Source organism: Pinus tabuliformis, chromosome 8 (genome assembly GCF_031772625.1).
Source record: "Pinus tabuliformis cultivar Carrire ecotype Pingquan chromosome 8, CPIR1, whole genome shotgun sequence".
NCBI classification, from domain to species: domain Eukaryota; kingdom Viridiplantae; phylum Streptophyta; class Pinopsida; order Pinales; family Pinaceae; genus Pinus; species Pinus tabuliformis.
Window position 1 is genome coordinate 2,002,520,284 of NC_142294.1, and position 5,888 is coordinate 2,002,526,171.

A 5,888-nucleotide genomic window follows, 5' to 3' on the forward strand; every position below is an offset into this window, starting at 1 on the left:
AATATCAAAAGATTCATACTTTGTTTGATAGTGGCTCACAAGTAAATTTAATTTCTGAAGCAATTGTAAAGAAGTTGGGATTAGTAACTACACCTCACAAGAAACCATATCAGTTAGGATGGTTGAATGATAAAACACAAGTACAAGTGACTAGACAATGCAAACTCAAATTTTCTTTTGGATCAACATTTGTAGATGAGGTTGAGTTAGACATAATTCCTTTGGATATATGTGGAATTGTTTTAGGAAGTCCTTACTTGTATGATAGAAAAGCTATTTTCTATAGAGAAGATTACAAGTATCTACTTGTTAAAGATGGAATCGAATACTTTGTAAGAGCTCATAAGCTCAAGAATAATTATACTCTCATAAACTCAGGGCAAATGAAACGAACGATAAATTCATGCAAACAATTATTCTTGATAATTGTAAAGGAAAAGAAACCTGATAAAACCAATCTATTTGAAGGTTGTAATGCTAAACAACAAGCTAATTTAGAAAAGGCTGTTTCAGAGCATAATATCTTGTATCAAGAACCAAAAGTTTTTCCACCCAAAAAGGAAATAGCGCATGAAATTATTTTGCAGCAAGATGCTCCATTACCTAACATTGGAACTTATAGGTTGTCCACTTTAGAGAACACAAAAATCAAGAAACAGGTGGAGGAGTTGCTCGAGAAGGGGTTCATCAGACCTAGCACATCACCATGTGGGTCACCAATTGTTTTGGTGAGAAAGAAATATGGCTCATGGAGAATGTGCATTGATTACTGAGCACTGAATAAGATAACAATCAAAAATCGTTATCCCCTTCCTCACATAGATGATCTGTTAGGTCAATTGAAAGAAGCTATTTATTTTTCCAAGATAGACTTGCGTAGTGGAATCATCAGGTCAGAGTTACAGAACAAGATGCATGGAAGATTGCTTTCAAAACAAAGCAGGGATTGTATGAGTGGTTGGTTATGCATTTTGGCTTAACTAATGCTCCTGCTGCTTTCATTAGATTAATGAATGATGTACTTAGACATTTTCTTGATGATTTTGTTATTGTGTATCTAGATGACATTCTGATATTTAGAAAAACATGGGAAGAACACTTAAAGCGTGTTAAGCAGACACTAGATTTTAAGAGAAAAACTTTATGTTAAACTCTCAAAATGTGAATTTGGAAAAACATCTCTGAATTATTTGGGTGATATAATAGGGGGTGGTGAATTGAAGATAGATACCTCTAAGGTGGAAGTCATTGTAAACTTGCCTAAACCCAAATCTACTACAGAAGTCAGAAGCTTCTTAGGAGCAACACAGTATTGGAGAAAGTTCATTTCTAACTTTTCCTTAATTTCATCTCCCTTACATGCTTTAACAAGATTGAACAAGGTGTTTCAGTGGGGAGGAAAACAACAGAAATCCTTCAACACCTTGAAAGAAAAGATTAGTACAACACCTGTACTAGCACTGCCTAATCTTAGAAAACCATTTGAGATCCAAACAGATGCCAATGACTATTCCATGGGAGCAGTGTTGACACAGCACGGTAAACCCATATGTTATCATTCTGAGACATTTAATTCTGTAGTGGTTAACTATCCTACATATGATAAAGAATTGTATGCATTAGTACAAAGTGTGAAAAAGTGGAAACATTACTTAATGGGCAAAGAGACAGTAATACATACTAATCATCGACCACTTCAATATCTACACTCCCAAACTATGTTGCAGCAATCAAGACACTATAGATGGATGGGTTTTCTACAATAGTTTCATTTAGTCATTGGATATAAAAAGGGCATACATAATAAGGTTGCAAATATGTTATCTAGACGCATTATAAATGCATCTACTATACTTAAGCATAATTATGTGTTACATCAGAGCTACATTGAACAATATGCTCAAGGTATAGACTTTAAAGATGTATATGCAACTTTAAGTCAAGGCAAATGAGTAGAAGAATTGGATTATCATGTAAATGACCAACTCTTATACCATTGTGGGAAGTTATGCATTCCACAAACTGAAAGAGTAAAGATAATTTGAGAAGAACACATTTCTCTAATATCAGGTCACTTTGGGGTAAGTAAAACAGTTGCACAGCTGCAAAGATTTTGTTATTGGCCAAAAATGAATGACACAATTTCTAGATATGTAAGACGGTGTACTATGTGTGCTAAAAGCAAGCCTAGTAATAAAAAACTAGGCTTGTACACTCCATTACCAATTCCTTCTCACCCTTGGGAAAGTGTTTCCATGGATTTTGTTGGAGGACTGCCTAAATCTAGGAAAGTTCATGATTATCTATATGTTGTTGTCGATAGGTTCAACAAAATTTGTATTTTGATACCTTGCAATAAACAGATTACAGCTGAACAAAATGCAAAACTATTCTTTGAACATGTATGGGTTCATTTTGGATTACCCACTTCCATTGTATTTGATCGAGACACCATATTTGTTGGGAGGTTTTGGTCAAGTCTGTGGGAACTGATGGACACCAAATAGAAGAAAAGCACAACTTTTCTTCCACAAACAAATGGCCAGACAGAAGTAGTTAACAGGACAGTTATCCAGCTACTCAGGTGATATTGCATCAAAACTCCTAAGCTTTGGAATGAACATTTGTGTTATGTGCAGCATGCTTACAACAGAGCAAAACATTCTTCTACACAGAGATCTCCTTTTCAGAGTTGTTTTGGTTTCAACTCAAGTCTCCTTTGGATTTTGTCTTTGGTAAAGACACCATAGTTGAGGGACACAATGATGTAGATAGGGAAAATAGGTTCATTGAAAAAATCCAAGAGATCCACGAAGCAGTATAGGAACAACTCGAAAAGAGCCAAGCCAAATATAAGGCAAGGCATGACAAGCATCAGATGGAGCATAGTTTCCAAGTTGGTGACCAAGTCTAGCTATATATCAGTAAGAACAAGATGCAAGTTGAAGGTAAAAAGCTAAAGCCTATCAAGTATGGACTTTTCAAGATACTTGAGAAGATTGGTGAGAATGATTTTCCCCTTGATCTACTAGCTTACATGCACATCTACTCAGTCGTGAATGTAGATTGCTTGATATTGTTTGAACCTTCACTAATTGATTATCACGAAGAGTAGAGTCAATCGCCTTGTATTGATGACCTGCTACCTGAATATCTTAATGAATTGCAAGAAGACACAGTTCTAGACAGGAAGGTGAGGACGACGCACAGAGGAGATGTTGAGTACCTCAGAGTTGGGCTCAAGGGTTCAAATCCGAGCAGTGCAAAGTTGATAGAGATTGGACAAGCTAGACAATTGTACCCTCACTTGGTTGATGCCTAAAAACCAACTTTTTGTGGTCCAAAAGCTTTTTCAGTGGGAAGGCATGATCTAAATTGGATCCATGAAAATTATGAAAGTTCCATGACCATATCAAATCAGGACAAACTTCAAATTTATGAACAAATAGCTATCAGGAAGACCTCCAAATAGTGGCAGTTTTAAGCCAGCAAGGAACAACAAGGACCTCGATCAAAGCACGCTGACTGAGGCCTATGGAGACCGTGCAGAAGGAAATTGGTAGTTGGGAAGCCCGAATCGAGAAATGGAGGCAATTTTTGATGCGCAACTAGTGCTAATCACACATCATTGGGCAAAACCCTTCAATAAGGAAAAGCCCAGAAGTGCTCGGTCGCATGGGAAGTCAGGAAACTATAGGGAAGGTGCTAAGGCGAAAGGCAGGTCCCGCGCTACAAAACTAGCAGAATATCAGAGGCATCCTAGGGTGGTAAGCAGATTTGGCAGAGAGCGAGTGATTCCATTCATTGCACGATGTGTGTCTGGCAGATGATAGAGAAAAATGCTAGTAAATTATATATATTACGGAGCAATGGAACACATAAAATATTGCAGGAATATAAACACAGAAAATGCATAAAATAAGAGAGACACAGATATACGTGGTTCACCTAGTTTGGGCTACATCCATGGAGAAACAATGATTCCTTCCTTTTATATTATCTAGCGAACTGAAGAGATACAACCTACAACAAATCCGTTGTAACACCTTCTTTTCTCTCAATCTCCTCTCTCTTCCTCACTCATAATACAGATATTCATAAACGCAATACAATTCCCTCATATATAGTGAGGGGTTGTTTTCGCACCCCCCCACATGGAGGGGTGTATAGTCTTCCTGGGGTATACAACTTGCTGAAACCTTTGAATACAAAAGATAATTAGGCTCTACACCCAACAATCTCCCACTTGGAGACTGATTATAACAACTCCACCGCTGCTTCATTTTCTAGAAAATAACTCCACTTTGGACCTAGTTGTTTCTCGTCTTCTTCATCATACTTGAAGACCAATTGAAACTAAGTAGATTCTCAGTTTCTCCCTGGTTACAACTTTTGTTAACATATCTGCAGGATTTTGGCTAGTGTGTATCTTTTCCATCTTCAACTGTCCATCTTCCAATGCTGACTGTATGAAATGGTACTTGAGCTGTATATGTTTAGTCTTGGAATGAAATGCAGAGTTCTTTGCAAGATGTATGGCACTCTAGTTGTCACTGTATAACCTGCCCAACTCCTGCTTCTTGCCCAATTTATCTAGAAACCTTTGTAACTAAATCATTTCTTTACTAGCCTATGTAGCAGCAACATACTCTCCTTCTGTTGTGGAAAGTGCAACAACACTTTGGATTTTTGAAACCCAACTGATAGCTGTTCCACCTATAGTAAACACATACCCTATTGTGCTCCTCCTGTTATCTCTATCACCTACCATATATGCATCAACATATCCCTGTAGAGCAATGTTTGAACGTCCAAATCATAATCCTTGATTTGTGGTACCTCTCAAATACATGAAATTCCACTTCACTACCATCGAATGTTCTTTTCTTGGATTTTTCATGTACCTACTTACAACTCCCACTGCATGTGCAATATCAGGCCTTGTGCAGACCATTGCATACATTAAGCTTCCAATTGCTGATGCATATGGAACTTTAGACATATGAGCCATTTCTTCCTGAGTCTTGGGACACACCTCCTTACTTAATTTGGAATGGATAGCCAAAGGTATACTAACTAGTTTTGCATTCTCCATATTAAACCTTTTCAACACCTTTTCTATGTTCTCAATTTGAGACAATGTTAATTTGCGATTCTTCTTGTCTCTCGTTATTCTCATACCAAGGATTTGTTTTGCAGCACCCAAATCATTCATTGCAAATGAGTTTGCCAATTTCCTTTTGAGCACATTTATTTCCTACATGTTGGAACCTACAACAAGCATGTCATCTACATACAATAACAATATAATATAGCTACCATCATTTTGCCTTTTGAGATAAACACAATGATCAGAGTGACATCTAGTATAACCTTGTTCAGACATAAACCTGTCAAATTTTAGATAGCACTGCCTTGGAGCCTATTTTAAGCCATACAAGCTCTTCTTCAACATGCACACTAGTTTATCCTTCCCTTTTACCTCACATCCTTGTGGTTGCTACATATATATCTCTTCCTCCAAATCCCCATGGAGAAAGGTTCTATTTACATCTAACTGCTCAAGATGCAAAACTTCAACTACTACTAGAATTAAAATAGTTCTGATTGAAGTCATTTTAACAAAAGGAGGAAATATTTCATTAAAATTAATACCTTTCTTCTGTGCAAACCCCTTCACCACAACTCTAGCTTTGTACCTTTGTTTTCCTACATCTTTTTCCTTCAGCCTGTAAACCCATTTATTCTACAATGTTGTTTTACCTACAGGCAAACTGACTAAGTCCCAAGTCTGGTTGTGTGTTAAGGAGTACATCTCTTCTATCATGGCTTCCTCTCACTTCTTCCTGGTTTCTACCTGCACTGCTTCTTCATAACATTCTGGTTCA